Source organism: Fundulus heteroclitus, unplaced genomic scaffold (genome assembly GCF_011125445.2).
Source record: "Fundulus heteroclitus isolate FHET01 unplaced genomic scaffold, MU-UCD_Fhet_4.1 scaffold_72, whole genome shotgun sequence".
In the NCBI taxonomy this organism is placed as follows: domain Eukaryota; kingdom Metazoa; phylum Chordata; class Actinopteri; order Cyprinodontiformes; family Fundulidae; genus Fundulus; species Fundulus heteroclitus.
Window position 1 is genome coordinate 17,832 of NW_023397165.1, and position 26,320 is coordinate 44,151.

At 41.6% G+C, this 26,320-nt stretch overlaps 1 long non-coding RNA gene across 1 annotated transcript in view; it reads left to right on the plus strand.

The window, feature by feature from the left end:
* Positions 1 to 1,709: 1,709 nt before the first annotated feature.
* LOC118561803 overlaps positions 1,710 to 26,320 on the plus strand; it is a 32,969-nt gene continuing 8,358 nt past the window's right edge. The window contains exon 1 of the long non-coding RNA XR_004930275.1: positions 1,710 to 2,011. This is a non-coding gene — a long non-coding RNA (uncharacterized LOC118561803). The remainder of the gene's footprint in view (positions 2,012 to 26,320) is intronic.

Consider the following 26,320-nt stretch of genomic DNA (forward strand, 5'->3'; position numbering starts at 1 on the left):
GTATTATTTGAACAATTGTGTATTATTTATGTTTTAATCCATTAACTGAACAAAAAAGTATTAATATGTCTCTTTCTCTTTTTAACACAAGTAATACATGTCTACTTCATTGTCTGGTGGGATAAAAATGAGATGGAGTTGACTCCACCGGCTCTTCCAGGGTCCGATTAGCCCCGCCCCCAAACAAGCCCCGCCCCCAAATTAGCATAATCTTACTCCTAACTTTTGATAAAAGTTGAGAGGTCTGCTAACGCTTAGCATGTTGCTAACCGGAAGTAGCTCTAGGAAGGTCTCACCAACTTCTGCTTCACAGTGGTTGTACTTCCTTTAGTAGTTTGTAATGCCTTTAACATTTTTATTCACATATTTAATTTTTTCATGCTACACTGAAGTATTTAATCATGTTTTAATAACACCAATTTTCCATGCTGCTTGGATGCAGACCTTCCCCTGTCGGCTGGTTTTGACGAAGACAAATCCTTTTCACACTCATAAGATTTGATTTAACATCCCCAAGTGATAAAAGCCTACGACCAAGGAACTCGGAAGCTTTGCCTTTGAAGGTTACGCGCACCACCAGGCGGGCGCCTTCTTCAACTTCTTCAGAAGTTGAACGTTTCTAGTTCCTTATTTTTCTTCCGTCACCGTTAATACAGGCCGAACCGTAGGGTCTACCCCCACAAACTATATATCAAAACGTTCGTCTCGACGCCGTGAAGTGGGCTTTTTGTACTTGACGCCATTTAAAGTTAACGTGGTGACAAAATTAACCAAAAACCACTTCTCAAAACCACTTCCTAGACACAGTTGACCTCTCCATAATGCAGAGCTCAGCATGACATTTTTTTTGGTACAGTGGTTTAGGTGTTGGGCTGGTGCACCAAAGGTCGCAGGTTCGCAACCCGCTGGGGGTACCCAATATATATTATATATATATATATATATATTTTTTTACAAGTAACAAATAAATAATTTGCACAACTGATATAAATGAATGATGAAAATAATTGCAACAGCAAGAACTACTGCTCATTAGCAGCCGCAATATGGACTTTTCAGCTCTGCACCGTCTCACATCAAAAAAACAACAGTTTTCCTGAAGTTTTTTTTTAATCTATTTTTGACCGGACTTTTTCTTCCAAAACTGCACCGCGTTGCTGCGCAATAGCACACATGAATTTCTGGACCTTCGGAGCAATAAGTGATACATTTATTATCGCCAATATTCCCGTCATCCTAGAGATCTCCAGAACACTGGATCCTGCCGACTTCTCCCAGCCGGGCGGAAGTGCAACTCAGCCGGCGACCAGAACGTCAACAAAGCCCGTGAACCGCGGAAGGGGGGTGCGTGCTAGGCTAAAGCTAACACCACACTGGGTATGTTTTCTTTCAAAACTGCACCGCGTTGCTGCGCTATAGCACACATGAGTTAGTGGACCTTCGGAGCTATAACAGTGATACATTTAACAGGTGTTACGGTAGCTGGTTGCGCTGCTGATAATATAAAGATGAGGAACAGAGCGCACACCTAGAGGGGCGGTAATGATCCTTTTGGATGTGGTCAGCACCCATTAATACACGAAGAAGAAGAAGGGCGCATCACTTTTAAAACAGAAGAAGAAGTGGAAGTTCGTTGTCAAAAACGGTGATGCGGAGCTGTTATGGTAAGTGTGTTAAGCCAGGCATACACTGTACGAGTTTTTCAGCCGTGGTGCTTATATACATCTCAAACTGTGCGACGGAACCGCGGGTTTAAAAGTTCACCGCTCACGATCTGTGTACGGCGCAACGCTCGGACGTGACCGGAGTGCTCATACTGTAGAAGAAGGAGAAGACGGAAGTGTCGATGGCTACTGTAAACATTACCGGAGAGAAACGCGCTGCTTTGGCAATATGTGCAATTTTGTGTGCAGAAAGCCCTAAAAAGAAAAGGCGACGACGTATTTGGAGAAAGACATGGCTGAGGAAACATGACTACTACGGTCTGCCAGTTTTACAGAAAGAACTTGAGGTAAGCTGGCGGCCGGTGTCGTGTCAAACTAGGTATCCCTGCCAGGATTTGTATCCCCTGCGTCGGGAGCACGCATTCAGCTTGCTGAACGCAGTAAACTCGGCCTCATTTCCAGCCAATTCGGCGTGAAAATCAAGATGTTTTATTTCTCTTAGCGAAATATAGGAATAGTGCCTTTACATTATCGTTCATTTAATGGGTTAAAATTGAAAACGTAACACTTGTTAGTCAAGGACGGATTACGGACCGGGCCAGTGGGGCCAGCGCCCAGGGGCCCTCTGGGGCCAGGGGCCCCGGGGGGGCCCGAGACCAAAACTGTTTCAACATATACGATACAATACATTGTTATTTCATAGGGCGTCTGATGAAAACAAGAAGGGAGTGGGGACCCCTGACATTTGGCTACCAAGGGCCCTTTGAGGGCTGGGGTGGCGAGTGGGGGGTACTTCCTACCAGGGCCCTCTGACCAACCACAGGCCCCTAGGGTGCTTTTAGCGGGCTCCACAGCTGCTCCTGCTAGTCAGCCATGGGCCCTGATGAAAGCACCCTCACCCTGGAACCTTGGTAAGAGTGGATGTGGTTGTGAAAGGGCCCTTGCCCTGCTTTTGGGCCCCTTATGAAAATGGTTAAGGGGTCCGGGTGGAGGATATTTTCAGCAGGCCCTATGACTACCAGGGCCCCTAGCCCTGCTTTTGCCTTATGACAATGGATGGTGTGGTGGGCCTCTGACTGATTTTGAGGGCCCCTACCATGGGCCTCTGACTTACCACATGCCCCGGGTAAGGGTGCTTTTAGCGGGCCCCACATGGATCCCAGCTAGTATGCTTAAAAGAGGTGGACTCTAGCTTGAGCCACATGTAGTGTCATCGCTAATGGCGTACCGCGAGCGAGCTATTTTTAGAACGTGACGTCATATCACGTGGTACAGGTAGGGCAAATATGCGTTTTCCTCCACTCTTTCGCTGTAGTTACCCTTGGTTTTACTCAGTAAAACTACCGCTTTTTCTAAGTCTAAGACGTCTCCTAACCATGGTTTTTAAACATTGTTGTTATGGAACGTGCAACAGCGACCCGAGGTACGCTGATAGGCCGCATATGAAGGATTTTAAAGCCGCAAGCGGCGTTGATCGGCCCTCGCAGCCAAGCGTCGCTCCGGCCTATAGACCCTTTTCACAGTGACGTCATGCAACTTCCGTTCTGCGGTGAAGCAGGGTATCTTTACTTTCGCTTTCTCCGTGAGCAGTGTTTTTACATAGGGAATTCACACAGTCCCTCACCAATCTACCCAAATTTCGTTTGGGAGACGTGCACAGACTGGCACAAAAGCTTTTGGCCACACCAGCCTCCAAACTCAACAAAGATGACAAGTTCTTTGTGGAACAATACCTTTTTGATTATGAAGGTAAGAGCTTTGTCTTCTTAGCTCTGTTGTTAGCATAGATGCTAGGATGATGGTAGCTATGCTACCAACAGGACTTTTGTCATTTATTAGTTTTCTATTTCTCCATTATATTGCTACGCTAGCTTTATTGCTATATCAGCTTATCTGTTTCACAGCTTTTAGCCAATGAGTCACACCAGGGATATAGTTGATGTATAATGTTGAGCCTTTTCATACTTTGTTTTGGAAAAGTGTCAATGCTGTTGGCCACTTGGTCACAGCTCTGTGAATAAAAATGAGGAGAATCATTCCCTCCCGTTTTTTTTTTGTGTGTGTAGTATTTTACTAAAGTTGCAGACTTTGCAGTATCCCTCAAAATTCCTCTGTGGGTTCAGTGTGTTTCTCAGTCTCGTCAGTAGATTTGGAGCCTCAATTAATAAAATAATTCTAGTTTAGGACATCAAAGACTGAGAAAGACGCTGTCAATGTTGCTTGCACACTGCATGCACACTAATAATCAGTTCATTATAGTATTTATGGATTATGCTGCTGTCGGGGCAAACCCCTTGTGTCCTATACTGTTATTTTTCAGGAACTGACCAAAAAAACATGGATTTTAAAAAACTTCAGACATTACACTTCATATATTTTAGTTATTTATTACATAGATACTTCATAGCAGCTCTGTCCATTTTACCTTTTACCTGTCCTGTTTATCGTGCTGCCTTGCTCCGGTTCCCCTCTGCCTTACAGAAGAGCCTGCTGCCGAGCTCTGGTGGGTTCTCCCCTGAACTGTCAATTATTTTCCGAGCTGTGGACCGTGCTGCCTGTTCCTGGTTCCAAGAAGTCTCTCTCCGGGCCGTCAGCTCCTGCCAACACCATCACCCTGTTCCCGTGCAGTTCTACCTCGCTGGTTACATCACCCTCCATCCGATCAAACCTTCAATAAAGACTTTCATTTTAAGTCCCTTGTGTGTGGTTCTGGGTTCATCCATAGACAAATTAGACTTAGACAACTTTATTTGTCATTTTGTATGCACAGAGTGCGTACAGAACGAAATTCCGTTTGCATACAGCTTGAGAATTACAGTAAATTACAGGATAAAGTGCAGCAGTGATTTAACAGTAAACAATTGAAATGTAAACAATGCAGGAGAAAGAGACAGTGTGCGATCACAGTGTACAGGTGAGTATTTTTAAAAACCATTTGTATGTGCAGAAATTAATTATTTTCTCAAATTAATTTCCTTTCATTAATAAATTGATTTTGACAGCTCTAATAAAAATTTACGTGGTGAGCCACTGAAATTATCTTGGGAATAGCTAAATAAACTTATAACTCAATTATCTTTAAGAAAGAAAGATGGAGTTTAATTTGTTAAAGACCACTTGCAGAAACATAGGTCTCCTCGGAAGAGAAGTGCTGACTGCAGGCGTAAGTGCTGCCGCGAAGGATTTTAAAATTTGGCCCCTCGTCTCTTCTTATTGCCGTCACCCAATGGGCTCCAGTCTCAGCATCAGCCGGGAAGTTGTGAAAACTGAGATATGGAAAGTTTTTTTTTTTGTTGTTCGAACACTGTGGGACACTGCAGTAGCGGTTTCTCTGTGATTGTGCCATGTTTGGTGGATATGATGCTGCTGAGAGATGGACACAAGAGACAAGGGGAGAAAAAAAATGGATTAATTATAATACTTTTTAAAACCTTTATTTAACCAGATAAACTCCCATTGAGATTAAGATCTCTTTTTTTAAAGGTTGATCTGACTAAGAGGTCAGCAGCACATGTCATTACTAATACAGTATAATAAAACAATTTCAGGCTTCTACTTAAAATATACAGTATTTTGCACAAAAACTAAAAAAAAAAGTGCATTAATATAAGTGCAAATAATATCATGAAGAAAATTCATTATAATACACAGAAAATTCAGAAACAGAAGTACTGTCCAATAGACCCACGGTAATTTTTTTTAGGAATGAACAAAAAAATTCAAATGGAATAAGATCTTTTTAATTCAGTGACTGCAATTATATATAACACCTCACCATAATCAAGTAAGGGGAACAATGCAGCAGATAAATGTCTCTTTTTTCACTCAGTGAACAAGATTTATTTCTATAATGGCAAAGCTACAGTAATCATTTTATAACATCTACATCAGATTAACGACAGGTAAAGTAAGCTAACAAGCTGCTGCAAGTTAGCTTTGATCTTCATGTTACTGTCCCAATCAAAGCATCTATATAACAGCAATGATTGCTACAAATACTAAGGAAAATAAAGATAGTCAATAAGACACGTTTAATATTGTGCTTTCAGTCTTACCTGATGAAATCACGCTGATTACTGATAGGTAAAAGTTTGGTAAGGTAAGCTAACAAGCTGCTGCATGTTAGCTTTGATCTACATGTTACTGTCCCGATCAAAGCATCTATATAACAGCAATGATTGCTACCAATACTAAGGAAAATAAAGATAGTCAATGCGACACATTGTGGTCTCAGTCTTACCTTATGACATCGCGCTGATTACCAGTGAAACACGTCTTCACCTCCCGAATTTTCTATGTAAAAGCATGTAGCCGGAAGTAAAGATACCCTGCTCCGCTTCAAAACGGAAGTTGAGTGACGTCATGTGAAAAGGGTCTATTGGCCACCGCTGCGGTGGGGGGCGGTCGGCCGGGTTCGCGCACCGCCGGCCGCCCCCCACCGCAGATGCTGTCACGCATTTTCCCTGCTTGTCCACTGGGCGATTCCCACAAACGCGTTCAGCAGCACTCACCCATGACTCACAACAAATCTGGTGCAGACCGGTCGATGCAGCGAAAAGAATCACCCACCTAATAAGTTCCAGTACTAATTAGTATTCAGGATTAGTTTTATATAATATACGCCATGAACGCCGAGCAGGAGAAAAACACCACTCACCGTTCTATCAACTCGGCTCGTTTTCCAGTCTTTCCAAGCCCTCAACACTCAAGCCATCGTTTGAACTGAACGTTGGTATGTTGTTCCACAGTTCTACCAGTAAACTGGGCACCTGGACATCCTCTTGTGATAGTTTAACAGCTGAAAAGTCGGTCATATCGTTGTATCTGTTGCATGTGTAATGGCTGGTTGCTACGTGCGCTCTGACACTGTTTGACCTACCTTAGCGGCAAGGGGCGTTGCTCATGAGATGGTGACGTCACGTGCGCGGTACGCCATTGTAACTGCACGGATCTCAGCATGGATCTCAGATATGTCGTCAATGACAAGACTTCAAATAACAAATGTGTCACTTGTGATGTGTTAATTGTAAAATGAGACCTGTGTTTTACCATAGTAACAACCGGGGCTAAAAAAGGGGGAGAAACAAAGTGCTCTACCAAGTGCGATGTGTAATAAATTGGAGTAAAGAGAGAGCAACGGTCTTAAACTCTGGCATGAATGCAAAAGTGCTGTTTCATACAGATCCGAATTACAAGCAAATTCTACCCAGTAGCACAATTTTAATTTGGAGACAGATGATGAAACAACAAGTAGTTTTATTGTAGTAGCTGTGGCTACGTATGTGTGTTTGTAACCCTGATATTATGTTCATTGGAAAACATATTTTTTTCAGCTTATTCAATGTTTTTTTTCCTTATTTCCTCACAATTTGGACCTAACATGTTTCATAAGCCTGCTGTAAAACACTCACACTTAATATGTATTTACAATGATAAAACGTAATGTAATACTGCAATTAACACAGCATTTTTAATTTAGCCAACTCACTATCTTCCCTCATCTCTGTCTTCCCCTCCATGCCTCTGTCACACACATGCACACAGCATGCATTTTTTGTAGTAGATGGTGGCTGCCCCTCCCCCACTCTCTCACTCAGTCTAAACCTTAGCAAGTTGTTAATTTCATTGAACATATTGACAGTGTCTCTGATTGCGCTTAGTTTCAACAATTTAATTCTCTTTGCATTTTTGAATTTACATCATTTGAGATCGTGTGCATATAGCTGCCCCTAGTATTTCTGCTAGGTTTCATTGAACTCTGTCTACTCCGTTGCGACACGAGTGGCTTAATGTGCCACGACCAGGCAGGCTATAATTGTTCAGAAAGACGTAAAGCGACAAACCGCTTCAATTTATTCACAATCCACAATAGCATGGTTTGTAAACTTTTTTTGGGGGGGGGGGGGGGCTGGGCAAATTCTTTGCCCAGGGGCCCAGACTACCCTTAATCCGCCCCTGTTGTTAGTACGATCGTAAGGGATTGCTATGTCGGTTAAAACTAGACTGATCACTCAGTATAACACGTTCTGATAAAGTAAACGGCTCTGTGGTCATCTCCAGATGTGTCACGAAAGTATTAGCTTTATGTCATTAGATTGTTGCATGTCTGTCTGCTGAAACTAAAAACCCACCTTCCTGAGTCCATCACAGCTGTCTACTTGTTCGTTTTTTGTGTGTGGATAGACCCGCATGAATGGATTACATAAAGCTGATTCCAAGTGTGATCAAATGAACACAGAATAAAGTTACTGCCAAAATGATCAGATCTAATGATATTTTAATTCAGCCAAGAACCATATTAAGAAAACAAGATGTGTCGCTTTAAAAAAAAAAAGAACAGTATATGAGGAGTTTCAAAATATATATATATATTACAATTTTATTAGAATAGGATGTTTAAAAAATATTTGGACTTCACATTAAAAGTTTTATTGATTTCAAACACTGCAGCCAATTGTTATATGTGCTGACCAGACAGGTTGGTCTGAAAGTTTTCCTCTCTAAGGAAACCCAGCAGGTTGCATCAAGTCTCTCCAAGCAGCATTCACTCCTCCTGAAAGAGCGTACAGCCACAGTGGACAGTCGTCTGCATTGTTGATGGCTTTGCAGCAATCCCTCATACTGAGCATGCACGAAGCTTCATATTCATAAGTTAAACTGCTATCCTTAGGTTGTGAGAATTGATCCTTGCATTTTTACTGGAATTTAGAGGTTCTATTGGCTAATTATTTCAAAGTAGGCTGAAAGGAAAGGGGTTATGAGAGGAAGACACACGGTAAAGGACCTCAGGCTAAGTTGAGGACTAAGGCCTATATATATATATATATATATATATATATATATATATATATATATATATATATATATATATATATATATATATATATATATATATATATATATACCCGTGCACCATCAGAGCAGGCCCCAATCTTTGGATTTTTAAGTAATGCTGTCCTCATCTTGCACAAAGTCAGCCAAGAAATGTATGCTGGAAACAGACTATCATGCTGAGCATATATGTATCCCCTTCCAAAATGGATTAGCAGTATCCCACATTCTAGATTTTTGGCATATAAACATCTCTTATAACAACAAGCACCTGCTGAAAATTTGAAGCTGTTAGCTCTTTAAATTAAGAAGTTACAAGGGGATACAAAAAATATCGGGGTCAGCCTGCCACATTATGTATCCCCTTCCAAAATGGACTAACAGTAGCCCACATTCTTGAGTCTTGGCACATAAACACCTCTTATAATCACCAACCACTGTAGAAAATTTTAAGCTGTTAGCTCTTTAAATGAAGAAGTTACAAGGGGATACAAAAAATATCGGGTCCTGCCTGCCACAATATGTATATTATAGTCCATCACAGGGCTATTTCTGCCCTGTGATGGACTGCCGACCTGTCCAGGGTCTACCCCGCCTCTCGGCCATTGACAGCTGGAGATCGGCACCGGTCCGAACCCAGCAGGGATAATCGTGTTAGAAAATGGATGATGGATGGTCTGGGCTATTTCTTTTTCCTTGCCATCAAGATCTTTGCCAACTGGCGCCAGAAAATGCTATTATTGGGCTTTCTTCGTCTGGAAACAAATGTTTACAACACCTTACACATTGAGCGCACTCAGCTGACAATACAGCAATCTGATTGGCTGAGCAGCAAAAATCGAATCACGTGACCTCTCGGCCCGGAGCACAACAGTTTAGATTTTTTATCAGCAATAACTTATTAATGTGCAAGTGAAAACGTGGGAACATTGGTGTTTTGAGATCACTGCTATGTGTAGCAACTTATCTAAGTGCAAGAAAGTTGCCATCTGACAGTTCATACGAAACTTCTTAAGGAGACGTCCCACAGATTCTGGCCCACGGACTAAGACTCGTTTTGAGGAAACTACGGTTGTAGCTCAGTGTCTGCCTTGCGGTGGTTGCGGAGAGGTGTCTGTTTTGTAGAACAAATCATCCGCCGATGAGTTATTGATCTGGAAAGCCGAATCTGAAACCACCGAAAAACATTTCAGATCCCAAATGTACAGCGTTCTAATTCTTCCAGTCTATTAGCAGCTTCCCGTAAGAGGTCGGCCACTGAACGTCTGCCTGCTGAGTTTGACATTATTAAACAATGCTTCATGTCGGGGAAAAGCCATGTAGATTTGACCGACGCAGTAAAATGCTAACCAACCAATGGGAAGAAGTTGAGCCCTTAAGACACAGCCCTCCTCATTTGCATAATGAGGCAGAAATGCATAAACAAATGTAAAAAGGACAGGCAGAAATGTAAAAAGGACAGGCAGAAATGTATAGCATCGGAGAAATAAATAGGGCAAAAAAATACAAAGAATAAAACAGACAAAAATATTATAACATGCACATAAATAAATACTTAAAAAATAAGTAATTAATAAATAAAGTGGCTAATTAAAGAAAATATATACATTCTGTCTCACTGTATAATTCATTTTCTATCTACATTTATGTGTGCATTGTATTTTTGGTGGCACATAATTGTATGCATATTTATTTATTGAGCATTTATTTATTTCTGTATTCATTTTTAAATATGGAAGACTTGGTCCTCCATACTCCAGGGCTCAACAAGAGTTCATCTAAAGATGTTTTAGAACTGATTGGTGACCTTTAGTTTATATTTCAGAAAGTTAGTTATAAGTAGAGTTATGTGGTTTTATGTTTTTTGGATACAATCCGGGTTAGCACCCGAACATCCCTTTCAGACAGCTTCCTCGTGCGTCCACAGTTAATCCTGTTGGATGTGGTTCGTCCTTCTTGGTGATATGCTGACATTACCCTGGACACCGTGGCTCTTGATACATCACACTTGCTGTCTTGGTCACAGAGGCAAGGCAAGGGAAATTTATTTATATAGCACAATTCAGTACAGAGACAACAGAAAGTGCTTTACATGATTAAAATATAGCAAAATAAATGCAAGTAGGAATAAAATGTAAATAGAAAATAGAATAAAAGCAAGTAGAGATAGAATGTAGAAACAAAGAAGAACATTAAAAACAGTAAAACAGTTTAACTAGAACAGTCAAAGGCAATTGTAAACAAATGTGTTTTTAATCTTGATTTAAAAGAACTCAGGCTTTCTGCACTTTTACAGTTTTCTGGAAGTTTGTTCCAGATAAGTGGAGCATAGGAACTAAATGCTGCTTCTCCTTGTTTAGTTCTGGTTCTACGTATGCAGAGTAGGCTGGAGCCAGAAGACCTTAGTGGTCTGGAAGGTTGATACACTGATAAAAAGTCTGTAATGTATTTAGGTGCTAAGCCATTTAGGGATTTATAAACTAACAGAAGTATTTTAAAGTCTATTCTGTGAGATACAGGGAGCCAGTGTAAGGACTTTAGAACTGGGGGGATGTGCTCTACTTTCTTGGTCTTAGTGAGGACGCGGGCAGCAGCGTTCTGGATCAGCTGCAGCTGTCTGATCCACTTTTTAGGCAGACCTGTGAAAACACCGTTGCAGTAATCAATTCTACTAAATATAAACGCATGGATTAGTTTTTCCAGATCCTGCTGAAACATTAGTCCTTTAATCCTGGAAATGTTGCTCAGGTGATAGAAAGCCGACCTTGTCACTGTCTGTAAATGCTTTTGGAGGTTCAGGTCTGAGTCCATCACTACACCCAGATTTCGGGCTTGATCAGTGGTTTTTAGCTGAAGCAGCTGAAGCTGTGTGCTAACTTTTGATCTCTCCTCTATTGGTCCAAATATTATTACTTCAGTTTTGTTTTTATTCAATTGAAGAAAGTTTTGACACATCCAGCAAGATGTGCACCAACAATTTGTCCTCTTTTGAACTCACCCATGTCACCCATAACATTGTGTGCATTGCAATATTTTGAGCAAAACTGTGCTCTTACCCTGCTAATTGGACCTTCACACTCTGCTCTTATTGGTTCAATGTGCAATTAATGATGATTGGCCACCAGGCTGGTTCAATTTAGCCATGAAACGTCCCACATTAAAATGAGAGGTGTTTCAGTTTCATTGTCCAACTCCTGTATATAGTGTATTTCACTTACTGAATTGAGTTACTGAAATAATTGTCTATACGTTTATTTATTAAGATTTAATTCTAGTGTTTATGTAAGGCAGAGGTTACAAATGTAACCTCTGCCTTTTTTTTGCCTTTTCTTCTTTCTATTAAAAACGGTTCTACGAAAGGAAGTGGAAACAACGCCCCCAAAATGACGCTTGTGGCCAAAAAGTGTATTATGTCAGTAGTGGTTTAGGACTACCGTAGCAAATGAATGGGAAACGTTGACTGTCGGCTGTCGCCAATTAGCTCATTAGCTGCGTCTCAGATCGAAATACGCAGTTTGCAGCTCTGCAGACGCAAAGTTTTCCCGGTCGGCAGGTTTTGATGAAGACAAATCCTTTTCGCTCAGAAGGTTTGATTTTAAAATCTCCAAGCGATGAGAGCCTACAACCAAGGAACTCTGCAGTTTTGCCTTTGACGGTCATGCCCACCACCAGGCGGGCGCCTTCTTCAACTTCTTCAGAAGTTGAACGATTCTAGTTAGGCGCCTGCCATAGCATTTGCAATGCAAATGCATGAGCAGGGCCTATTACTATTCACCTCTAAAGGCCTATTACTATTCACCTCTAAAGGCGTCTTTATATTAATAAAGAATATTAATATTAAAATTCTTTATTTTTCTTCCTTCACGATTAATGCGGCCCAAAACATAGCGTGCACCCCCACAATATAGGCATCAAAACCTGTGGCTCGATCTCGAGATGTGTGCTACTACTTTTATTGGGATTTCGAGTTACCATGGCAACAAAATTAGCGAAAAACCACCCCAAAAAACCCCATAGGAATGAATGGAGTCGGGTAGAAAGAAAGCCTCAAAAAAGCCTCCAAATGACCATTTTCAACGCTGTACTGTGTCGTCATGCTTTCACCTACGAACACTGTTTAACTTCCAGTTTGTAGATATATCTGTGAACTACTCAGACGTGAAAACGGCATGTGGATATCTTTTATTGTCTCTTCACAGTTACTCCTCAAAGCTCATGTCCAAAAATCAGCAAAATCATTGTTTACAATGAAAGTCAATGACGGAATTCTTCAACCGCTAGAGTGGGCCACTCTAGCTTTTTTAAAAATTTCAAAACTCCGAACAACTTGAGCCTACTCGCTCAATTTTCACTCTACATGGACAAATTATACATCAAAACGTAGGTATTTTTGTCAGGATTCGGGAAATGTAACCCTCATTGGTGTGGCATTTATAGATTTTTCGCAAATCACCTCAGACCGACACAAACCCGAAACCTCCCCCATTCATTTCCTATGGAGCGGTTTTGAAAAATGACGTCTAAAAATCCAAAACATCACATGTTTTCGCATCGTCGCTACTCCTAAACCGTTTTATGTACAGACATGAGACTTTCACACATGAATGTCCCAATCCTTCTGGCACTCACAAAAAAGGAATTTTGTGGATAACTGTTACGGTTTTTCCGCAGGAACAATTTGTTTGGGAGTAGCGAATGTGCAAAATCCTAAAAACGCTTTGGAGCTGCATTTTCCCACATCAACCACTTTTTTACATCGTCGCTGTGTCTACACCAATTTTTATACAAACATAAAAATGAGCTTCCTGGTCCTCAAAAGCCTGCTGATACTCATGGTGAAAGAATTATTTTGATATCTCTTATACTTTTTGAGTTACAGCGAATTGTTCCGGACCCTTTTTAAAGGATTTCTGAAAATCCATAAAAATCCCATTTAGATCATAATTTTTTACGCCTTTATTAAACTTTTTCTAGCAAAAAAACGATAGCTTTTCTTCTTCCCCTATCCGTTACGAACTAAACACAGAAAAAATTACGTCTCTACCATTTATGGATCAGGAGATATGAAGCGTTGTTCGGGGCAAAGTTCTCCATTATAATCCAATGGGACTTTTTGTGACCAAAGTGTCTGCACTTCTGTAGACGGCCGCTGCAGCTGTGTCAGTGAGCTTCCATGACGACGGAACTCTGAGGGCCAGAGGGAGACGCTCCATTGAGATACAATAGCAACTTTCATCGCTCACTGCAGTGGCTGTGATTAATGTAGAAATCTGAAATTTGCACAGTCACTTCCTCTTAACATTTTAAAATTTTCATGTGACTTTCAGCCATGTGTCAGTTTACTGTCCCATTTTGGATTTTACATGCTTTCCTATTGGGCCTTTGCTTCCAACAGGACCTGGCATGATGCCCAGACACGACCCAATAGGGGGTTTTCAGCTGACGTCACGCTCACGTGACTACTCAGCGCGTCCGCCATATTGGGTGGCAGTCGTTTCGCACCGTTGACCCTGCTTTGTATGACGCCTTAGGCAGTATTGGAAGTGAACAATGGGGAAAACGTGTTTAATGGTTGGTTGCACGGCCCGTGGAGGTGGAGATCAACGCTCTTTCTATCGCCTACCAGCCGTAATAGTGAATCAGTGTGAAAAAACAAAACAGCTCTCTGAACAACACCGTCACCTATGGCTGACACGGATATCCAGGTCCGATTTGGACAGTGTTAAGCTGGAATACGCCAGAGTCTGCGGTGCTCACTTTGTCACAGGTAATTAACTGTTAAGTATTTAAAACATGTAAGAAGAATATATTAATAATAGGGCTTGGGCGTTATGACTTATTACTTTCCGCGGCTGCCATGTTGACTGCCTCCGCCGCCTCTACTGCCTATGACTACCGCGTACTGTACTCCCTCTCTCAGCCGTGTTTTAATTTGATTAATTTCACCTTAACTTGATTTCAACCATGGTAAACCGTTGCTGTATTGTGGGCTGTAACAGCGCAACACATGATCGCCATGGGAAAAACATAGAAACAGATTAATTTTCCACCGCTTTCCTGCCTGGAGGCGCAACCACGGAGAACAACTGTTAGAGATAACAAAGAGTCGTCGGCTCGCTTGGATCGCGGCTGTAAGTCGACCGAACATAACTTTCCACAGTATCCCGATGTCAATGAGAGTGTGTTCTAAACCTTTGAAACACATAGCAGCTAGTTAAAAGTACATTACATGCGTGAGTGGTTGTTAGCACTAACGGTTAGCATGTGCCAGAGCCCGTCTGAGCGCAGCTTACCTTTGAACGAGTTGCTGTGTTCCCACTGTTTGCTGGCTTTATGATCTGCAGCTCCTACCGGCGCCAATACGGTAAATACAACTTAATTTTGCACTGGTCATTGTTCTGCTTAAATAATTAAAGCCGCGAGCGGCGTCGATCGGCCCTGCAGCCAAGCGCCTTCGCGCACCGCCGGCCGTCAGCCACCGCAGAAGCATGCGACACATTTGCGTCGGATTGTTTACATTTTTACCATCTTATTAAAACTCACCCGTCCACGTATGATGGCGATTTCCTTGATGTACATAACCAGATGTGAACTGGTTGTGAGCCTCTAGACCCTTGTAAGCTCTCATTTCCTCAAGAGTGTGCAGAGGGTTTTCACCGAACACCAGGTAATGCACTATGTCGCCGAGCTCTACATTTGGCCAATCATCTGGATTACGGCTAAACAAGGCACCGTGGAGGGCATAGGGGTCCATATGGTCGATCACGGAACATTTCCTCAGATATACGTCCTTATCTGGTCGCTCTAGCGTGCTGGCGTACTTATCCATTCGCGATACGATAATACGTGTACGACAACTAGAGATAAGGAAGTGTACCACCCAGTATGGCGGACCGGAAGTTGGCCAGTGACGTCAGTGAAAACACCCTATTGGCCAATACAGCACCACCCACATGTGGGAAATGGCACTACACACCATTTTGGTCAAATGTTGAGTTCTGGGCCCAGATGTGGTGAGGCTGAGTTTCTAAAGGAGGCCAATCTGTCCCATGAACTTTGGTCACGTTTGGTGACATTAAGTATTGGCACCCCTTTTTGAGGCACTTCCCAGTACAGGATTTGGACCAAACTGACAGAGTACATTCACCTGGTGATACTGAACACAGCCATGCTAGCGGCTAACGGTTAGCATGTTGCTAACCGGAAGTAGCTCTAGGAAGGTCTCACCAACTTCTGCTTCACAGAGTCTGGTCTTACTTTAGAGAGAAAGCTCCACAAGAAATTTGGGCTACGTCACATAAAGCATCTCCAAGCTATGAGGTGTCAAACATCCAATGCTTTTCAATGGGGGACCAAACCCCTTATGGTCCCAATACTGCATACCCATATATGGCGCTACAGTATAGCTCAGATGGAAAGTGCAGGCTTTGCATGCCAGAGGTTGTGGGATCGAAACCCAGCGTGGGAGACTAAGAGTTTTGTATTATAATCCCCACAGTGTGTATATTAAAACATGTGTGCTGATCCCATGAAGTATTTTTTGTACCACCCGCCATTTTGAGTTACCATGGCAACGATACAAATGACGTTTTTTCTCCCTATTTGAGGCTCATCCCAGTACAGGATTTGGACCAAACTAACAGAGTAACATCACCCGGTGATGCTGAACACAGCCATGCTAGCGGCTAACAGTTAGCATGTTGCTAACCGGAAATAGCTTTAGGAAGGTCCTACCAACAGCTGCTTAGCCAGAGTTCTTCAACCTTTACAGACAGAGAGGGCTGTAGCTGTCAGTGAGTTTCCATGACAACGCTGCTAGCAAGAGGCTCCTAGGAGGTCCATTGACTTAACATGGCACCTTTCAACGGCCGCTGCGAGGGCTGTGAAGACCGTAGGAAGCTGAAATTCGCAGTGTTACTTCCTGTTGCTATTTCTGACGGTACGGTACGCACCAAGTGGCAGGCGCCTTGCTAAATTTCTTCAGAAATTTTTTTAAACTTCTTATATTATTCTTCCGTCACGATTAATGGGGCCCGAACCATAGCGTGCACCCCCACAATATAGTTATCAAAACGTGCGGCTCGATCACGAGATGTGCTACTACTTTTATTGAGGTTTCGAGTTACCATGGCAACATAATTAACGAAAAACCACCCCCAAAAAATCCCATAGGAATGAATGGAGTCGGGTAGAGAGAAAGCCTCAAAAAAGCCTCAAAATGATCATTTTCTTTTTTTAGAACTTAAACTTTTATTATTTTTGCAGAGCAATGATACAACCATGCATTAAAGCAGACCTGGGCGTTTTATGGCCCGCGGGCCACATCCGGCCCGCGAGGCGTCCCTGTCCGGCCCGCGGACCATCAGTCCAAAAAACAAGTACTTTAGTGTGGATGCGACGCAACGGTCTTTTATGTTGAAAGGGCTTGACGCGTTTTTTACAAGCGCGCGCAGCACGTACGTGCACGCACGTGCACGCTGCTATCTGTCTCCCCCAGTCTGCCCAGTGACAGGTCAGGTCACGCAGCGAGCATATTTTCCGCCCAAAATGTCAACACATAAAAAAAGGAAAGTTGATTCTGAGGGTCGCGTATTCAACAAGGCTTGGACAGAGAAATATTTGTTCACAGAAGTCAAAGGTAAAGCCCTATGTTTGGTTTGTGGCGCACAAGTTGCTGTGTTAAAGGATTACAATCTGAATCGTCACTACGCGACCAAGCATGAGGAGAAATACAAAAACTTTTCTGATAAAGAGCGCGCCACTGAGTCGTCAGTTTTGCTAGCCAAGCTGCAATCTCAACAAACACTTTTGAGAAAACGCTTGCCATCTAGAGCTGCTGCGGTCAAGACAAGTTTTGTTATCTCTCACAAGATAGCAAGAAAGAGTAAACCCTTTTCTGATGGGGAGTTCATTAAAGAATGTTTACTGGACTCATCCGCGATCATTTGCCCGGACAAAACGGGCGCTTTTGAGAGCGTTCCACTATCGCGCCGCACTGTGACGCGGAGAGTTGAGGACATCGCAAAAAACCTGGAGGGACAACTAAAGGAGATGGCAAAGGGCGTTGACTTCTTCTCCCTGGCTCTGGATGAGAGCAGTGATGTACGGGACACCGCCCAGCTGCTCATCTTCGTCCGCGGGATCAACGCAGGCTTCGCAGTGACAGAGGAGCTGGCGGGCATGCGATCAATGAAAGGGACAACAACAGGGGGTGATCTCTTTACGGAGGTAAATGCATGTCTGGAAAATTTGGGACTGCAATGGGACAAACTGGTGGGAGTGACAACAGACGGCTGCCCAAATCTGACAGGAAAAAACATTGGTCTATTGAAGAGAATACAAGATAAAGTGGGAGAAATTAACCCTGAACAAAAGTTAACTTTTTTGCATTGTATAATACACCAGGAAGTGTTATGCAAATCCGTGTTGAATGTGAATCACGTAGTGGAAGTTGTAACAAAAACTGTAAACTTCATAAGAGCAAGAGCTCTTAATCATAGACAATTTCTTTCACTTTTAGAAGAATGTGAGACTGAGCACCGTGACATTAGCTACCATACAGCTGTGAGATGGCTCAGTTTGGGAAAAGTGCTGAGAAGCTTCTGGGACCTGAGAAGCGAGATTAAGGAGTTCTGTGAGAGGAAGGGAAAGGACATCCCCCAGCTTTCAGAGGCCGACTGGTTGGCAGATCTTTCTTTTACTGTAGATGTGACTGCTCAAATGAATGAACTAAATGTGAAACTGCAAAGCAAGGGACTTTTTGTATTTCAAATGTACAGTGCAGTCAAGGCTTTCAGTAGGAAGTTGCAGCTTCTTTCAAGCCAGCTGAGGGATAATATTCTCACTCACATGCCAACACTAAAGCAAGCTACACCATCAGCAGATCAGCTCCTGAGGTACTCATCCATGTTAGATGCACTGCACAATGAGTTTTCAAGGAGATTCCAAGACTTCAAAATAGTTGAGAGTGAGATGAACATGGTTTCTTCGCCCTTCACTTGTAGTGTTGAAGATGCATGTAGTGATGTTCAGATGGAACTTATTGATCTGCAGGCTGACACACTTTTGGCAGAGCACTTTAAGTCAGTCTCACTGCTTCAGTTTTACTCTTCACTAAAAGAGGAGAACTTTCCACACCTGAGGAGACATGCTCAAAAGATCCTTGTACTTTTTGGATCTACATATGTGTGTGAGCAAACATTTTCGCTGATGAAGTTCAACAAATCCAGATACAGGTCTTCCATTACAGATGACCACCTTGCAGCTGTCCTGCGCATAGCTGCATCAGACATTGAACCAGACTTCAATGCACTTGTTGAAGCACAGGAGAGATTGGACTTTTCACATTGAAAACTTAACTGAATTCCAATAATTTTGTGCTAATGTTGATAAGCTGTTCATGTTTACAATAAGACTTTATTGTTCATGGTGGAGAAGTTCACGTTATAAAATAATCTCATTTTCATTTGTGAAGAGATTAAAAAAATCAAATTCTGTAATGTTCTGGTTCATGATGTTGTTGTTGTTGTTGTTTTGGTTAAGTTAACTTTCCTGCCTTAGGGTTTATTTCTGTTTCTAGTATTGTATTGGATTCATGTTTAGCCTTCACTGTTTTAGTTATCTGGTTTTCTCTTTATGGCTATTTTTGCTCTGTAGTTGTTCATCTTAGTTTCTGTCCCATCAGCCTCTCTGTCACTTCCCCTTCCTTGATCACTCTCACCTGTTCCTAGTTAATCAGAAGTCACTTAGTTTCACCTGTCCATCTGTCTATTTAAACCCTCCTCAGTTTTCTGTTTGTTGCTGGAACTTCTCACACACGTTTCATTGGTAAGAGCCCTTCAGCATTTGTATGTATTGCCTGACCAGTTCTTCTGTTTTTTGAATCTGTCCCAGTTTTTGTTGTCTCCCAGATGTTTGGTCTGTACACCTTTTTGGATTGTTTTTTGTCTGCCTTCCTGACCCATCATCTCCTTTAATAAATCCCATCAAACATTATTTTAGTGTCTGGCTGAATACCGGGTTCATCTCCTCATAATTCATTACAAAATCTTATAGTATGATTGCGTTTGTTTTACACTATCACTTTTATATACTTATATATATATACATTATATACATATTTACAGAATATGTAAAATTTCTTATTACCAAAAGAATCATAAAAAGGCAGAATGAGCATTATAAAATTAGTCGTTTTAGTGGTGCGGCCCTCCAGCACATTTCAGATTTGTCATGTGGCCCCCTAAAGAAATTAATTGCCCACCCCTGCATTAAAGGCACATGACACAAATGTTGACAGTATAAAGTTTTCCATAAAATAAACATCTTAGTCACAATTGTAGGTTCATCTTCATACAACCCAAAAATAAGGATACACTTTAGGAGGGATAGCTAGACATCATATGCCAAGAGACAAACTTGTTGGGTTTATTTACATCAACATTGCTTCAGCTGGTCCCCAGCGCAGGCTAAAGGTGTTTTTTTGAAGTCTTAATGAGTAGGTTATCTTTTCCATTTTATACAATTCCCTTACTTTTTGGACCCATAAGTCATAGGAAGGAGGCTCCAGCTGCATCCACCTTATTGTGATGCATTTCAGGGCAGCTGTAAAAAGGACATTTAACAGATATGCTTTGGCCCGTCCTTGCAAGCCATCTGGTATAATACCAAGTACCGCAACTGCAACATCCTTTGGTATAACTCCTGGGAAAATATGGTTTATAGTTCTGTACACCTCATCCCAAAAGTTTTGAAGTTTGGGGCATGACCAAAAAATGTGTGTATGATTGGGGACCGCTGAGCCACAATTTCTCCAACACAAGCTTGGTACTTTAGGATCCATCTTGGCAACCACATCCGGGGTCCTGAAATATCTGCTAATAATTTTCCATTTGTATTCCCGCCACATATTTGAGTTTGTAACTCTATGAGCCTCAATCCAGACTCCCTCCCATGCCTCGTCAGAAATTATTTTGGCCGTCTCTGCCTCCCATCTTTGTTTTGTCCAAGTGGTATCGTTAAGGTTCATTGACAGTAATGCACTATATAACTTTGCTATACATTTTTTATCTCCTCCCCCTTTCTGGTAATGGGTTAGAAGGTTTTCTAATGGTGTTGGATTTAGTACTTTTTCCCAGTCCTTGTGTGCGAGCAAAAAAGAGCGCAGCTGTAAATATCTAAAGAAATCACTTTTTTGGAGATGGAAATTCCTACATAACTCTTCAAATGACATAAGATTGTTTCTGTCGATCAACTGATGCAGAAATGTAAGCCCCTGTTCAGCCCATTTAGAAAAATTTTTGTCCAAGAGATTGGGTATGAAAGATTTAATATGTCCAATGCTTGTTAATATTGACAAACCTCTCGGTAGCTTGAAAGAAATTCGCACTTTGTTCCAAATGTCAAGTGTGGTTTTAGTCCACAATGGCAGTTCCTTTACTGGGATATCTAGAAATGGCAATACCTTTAATGGTACTGAGCACTTTGCTTGCTCAATGCTGAGCCATCTTGTTCGAGAATCCTGTTGGATCCATGAAATTAAAGGCTTTAACTGAGCTGCCCAGAAATAGTATTTTAAAACCGGAAGCTTGAGGCCCCCTTCTGTTTTACTTCTTTGTAGTGTTTTATATTTTATGCGAGGGCGCTTGCCTTGCCATATGAATTTTGATATAATTTTATCCAATTCAACGAACGTGGACTTAGGTATGCCAACTGGTAACATTTGGAACAGATACAATAATCTGGGTAACAGATTCATGCGGATGGTTTCAATGCGACCGAGGAGGGACAAAGGCAATGCTGACCATCGCTCCAGGTCTTTTTTAATTATATCCAGTGTTTTAGTGTAATTGACGTGATACAAATCATTTAATGAGAGGGGAATATTGATGCCTAGATATTTAATGCCTTCCTTTGGCCACCTAAAACCGCTCTGTTGTTTAACCCCCAGTGGAATACTGCCATTGACATCCATTGCCTCTGTCTTATCAACATTTATTTTATAGCCAGAAAAATGTCCATAAACAGAAATCATTTCCCTCAGACGTGGTATTGATGATGTAGGATCAGACAAATACAGGAGTACATCATCTGCATAAAGAGATATTTTATGTTCCTCTGTGCCAATCAAAATCCCTTTAATTTCATCATTGTCCCTGATAAGCTGGGCTAGTGGCTCGATGCTAATTGCAAACAAAAGAGGTGACAAAGGACACCCTTGCCTGCATCCACGTTCCAACTTAAAACTAGCCGACCTGAAACCATTGACTCTTACAGCCGCTTGTGGGGATAAGTATAATGTATGTATCCAATCTATGAATTTGGGCCCAAATTTAAACCTCTTTAATGTTTGAATGATGTATTTCCACGACACACGATCAAAAGCCTTTTGGGCATCTAAAGATATTACAGCTGTCATAGCTTTATTTTCTTTTTGGTGAGACATAATATTTAATAAACGGCGCAGATTATTTCCATAGTGCCTCCCGACAATAAAACCGGTTTGATCTGGATGTATAATTTGATTTATTATGACATTTAATCGTCTTGCCAGAATGCCAGTTAGAATGCGTACGTCCCCATTCAGCAAGGATAATGGCCGATATGACCCGCAGTCAGTGGGATCTTTACCTTCTTTATGTAGTACTACTATTGTGGCATCAGACCAGGATGGCGCCATTGTTTTAGTTTCTAAAGAAAAGTGGTATGCTTCCAATAAAAGTGGGGCAACGATGTCTATGAAACATTTGTAAAATTCGTTTATGAAACCATCGGGGCCAGGACTCTTATTATTTTTAAGGGATAAGATAACATTTTTAATTTCTTCTACTTGAATTGGCTTATCTAATTGTTTAGCTACAGTATCAGATAATTCGGAAACTTGAACATTTTGTAAGTAGTCACCTATTTTATTCTCATCACTACAAGTGTCAGTGTCTCGGTATAAAACCTTGTAAAATTCAGCAAAAGTTTCAGAAATATCCTTTGGTTTTAGGATTGATTTATTGCCCGATTTCAGCTTTTGAACAACATTTGAGGACTGTTGTTTTTTAAGTCGGAAGGCCAGAAGTCTGCTCGCTCTATTTCCATTTTCATAATATTGCTGCTTAGCAAAACGAAGGTTACCTTCTATCTTTTCTGATAATAAATCTTGGAGCTTTCTACGTGATGTATTCAAATCATTCAGAATTTTGGATGCTCTAGTCTTTTTATGTTGAAGATCCAGATCTCGAATTCTATCTTCTAAATATTTCTGTTTGGCTGCTTTTTGTCTTTTTTTAGCTGTGGTGTGGGAGATGATACTACCTCTTAAATAGGCCTTTGCACAATCCCACAACATAATAGGAGATGTGTCAGGGGTGTTGTTTATGTCCAAAAAAATTTTGAGGTCAGATTTAACAAAATCAATGAATTCCTTGTCATTAAGAAGGGAGGTATTAAGTCTCCATTGCTTAAACGATGGGGTCAATCCTATATTCCACTGGAGAGTAACAGGTGTGTGGTCAGAGATTGTGATGGGCAATATTGTGATATCCTCAATTCTGTGTAGCTCAGCCTTGGAAGTAAAAAAGTAATCTATTCGCGAGTAAGATGCATGTCGGTTTGAGTAAAATGTAAAATTTCTGTCTTTTGGGTATTTGGATCGCCATACGTCCACTAATCCAGTTTCTACAGACATATTTTTAAGCATTTTACCCATCTTAGATATGGGGGTCTGAGAAGCTGGTTGCCTATCTAGGTTTGACATTACACAATTAAAATCCCCCCCCATAACCAACAGACCGGAGCTGTACTCTGCAATCATATTGAAAACTGACTTAATAAACCCTGGAGCATCTTCATTAGGGGCATATACATTTATAAAGGATACCGCTGTTCCATCAATTGTCCCATTTACCAAAATAAATCTACCCTCCTTGTCCTTATGTACTAACGTTTCAGTGAAATTAATTTGCCTATGTATTAATATAGCCACACCCCTTTTCCTTCCAGAGCAATGTGACGAATAGTAAACTTTATCAGCCCATGACTTACTTAATTTTGTATGTTCCACATCTGATAGATGTGTTTCTTGCAGCAAAGCTACTTGACATTTTGATTGTTTGAGTTGTAGCAGTACTTTTTTTCTTTTCATTGGACAATGCAAACCCCTCACGTTATAACTTGTTACAGTTAATGTACTCATAACTGATTTAATTTAAAATGTATATGTGATAGTATTGTGCTGGAGGCAGAGACGGCCATTTGACGGGTGGAGCCAAACATTTGAGCAACATGAACGATGAACACCAAGACGATACAATAAAATAGTAAGACTTTGCTGTGCCATATTGTCAAGACTAATATTCAAATGCTCTGTTTTTTTAGTTGCAGTGAGATCCTCGGGGAACAGAAGGATCAAAGCGCAAGAAACACAATAGAAAATGAACATAGATAACATAGTGCAAGGTAGTGGGTTTAAGTCCCTAGCCACCATAGAAAGCGGCAACAAACACAACCCAATGAAGATTGGATGTGTGCAAAAACAGCAAAAAAGAGAGAAATTAAGAGTGTGGAAGTTCAGGCTCCTGCAGGAGAAGTACTTTAACCACAGCATAGAATCTACTAGTAATATTAACGCAACTTAATTATAATTTAGTAGTTTAACAAGGTTAGAAGTATGCACCTTTCAAACGAATCAGTTTAGATAAGTGACATTGAACACAATTACAGTTGGCATTTAAGCACTAAAGACAATATTTCAGAGTTGGGATCTGCTGGACCGGATTGTGTCCTATTAGCGTTTGCGGCTTCGCTTACGTTTCAGTTCCAGTTATCGCAGTGGGGATGGTTTTCCGTATGTAGTCCATGGCTTTCACGGGATCCCGAAACTCCTTACTGTCCTCTTTGTATGTGATTTTGAGTCTTGCTGGATAAAGTAATCCGAAGCGCACATCGCTCCGTCCCCGTAAAGCTTTCCGTGCCTCGGAGAAGGCTGCGCGTGCCTTGGCCACACTGGTGGTGTAATCCGGGAAGATTGCGATTCTTTTACCCTTGTAGGTCAGCGGGGCTTTTTCCCTGGCTCTTCTCAAGATGTCAGCGGCGTCTCTATCATAATGCAGCTTGGCTATGATCACCCGAGGTCTCTCTCCGTCTCCCGGTTTCGTCAGAGCGGCTGTTCGGTGTGAGCGATCGACTTTTACATCCCGGTCCATCTGGAGGGCTTCTCTTATAATTTTAGAAACCTCTGTAGGGTTGGCGGAGTTCGGCTGTTCCTCAACGCCAATTATACGGATATTTCCGCGTCTCATCCTCCCCTCCATGTCCTCGCATTTGTCCCGTATCTTAACCAGCTCGCTCTGAAGTTCAGTAACGGTAGTCTGCAGAGTGTTTACCTCGTCAGACCATGTAGACAATCCACCTTTCATATCTTCAATGTCCGTTTTTACTGAGGTGATTTCTGCACGGGTGGCGGTAGCATTGCTGGCTATTTCGGCCCTCACTGCGTTGATATCAGCTCTGAGAGTGGCGAACTCTTCAGACAGCGCACTCCTCATTTCCTCCCTTATAATTTTGGAGATTTCCCCTCGCATAGAGGTTAGGATATCGGCTCTCAACTCTTCACACATACCAGGGCTCTTGGGTTGTGGGTCCTCTTCTGGAGTACGCTGCCTCGTGGATCTGGAATTAGCCATTAGCTTTGCCATGTTGCCGTCGTATTTGAATTTGCGGAGTTTATCCGCCATTTATCAAGTAAAGTCTACTGGAACGGAATTCTTTACAGTCCAACACCTCTATTAATCCGATTCAGGTCACAAATAGTGAGCAGTTGTGGTTTTTAAAGCGAAAATGTTGATAAGCCTGCAGGAGCTCTGAAAATATCCGTCTTTACTCCATCTTGGCTCACTAGCGCCCCTTAAAATGATCATTTTCAAAGCTGTACTGTGTCGCCATGCTTTCACCTACGAACACCGTTTAACTTCCAGTTTGTAGATATATCTGTGAACTACTCAGAAGTGAAAACGGGATGTGGATATCTTTTATCGTCTCTTCACAGTTACTCCTCAAAGCTCATGTCCAAAAATCAGCGAAATCATCGTTTACAATGAAAGTCAATGATGGAATTCTTCAACCGTTAGAGTGGCCCACTCTAGCTTTTTTAAAGATTTTAAAACTCCGAACAACTTGAGCTTACTCGCTCAATTTTCACTCTACATAGACAAATTATACATCAAAACGTAGGTATTTTTGTCAGGATTCGGGAAATGTAACCTTCATTGGTGTGGCATTTATAGATTTTTTGCAAATCACCTCAGACCGACACAAACCCGAAACCTCCCCCATTCATTTCCTATGGAGCGGTTTTGAAAAATGACTTCCATGTTTTCGCATCGTCGCTACTCCTAAACCGTTTTATGTACAGACATGAGACTTTCACACATGAATGTCCCAACCCTTCTGGCACTCACAAAAAAGGAATTTTGTGGATAACTGTTACGGTTTTTCCGCAGGAACAATTTGTTCGGGAGTAGCGAATGTGCAAAATCCTAAAAACGCTTTGGAGCTGCATTTTCCCACATCAACCACTTTTTTACATCATCGCTGTGTCTACACCGATTTTTGTACAAACATAAAAATGAGTTTCATGGTTCTCAAAAGCCTGCTGATACTCATGGTGAAAGAATTATTTTGATATCTCTTATACTTTTTGAGTTACAGCGATTTGTTGGGGACCCTTTTTAGAGGATTTCTGAAAATCCATAAAAATCCCATTTAGATCATAATTTTTTACGCCTTTATTAAACTTTTTCTAGCAAAAAACGATAGCTTTTCTTCTTCCCCTATCC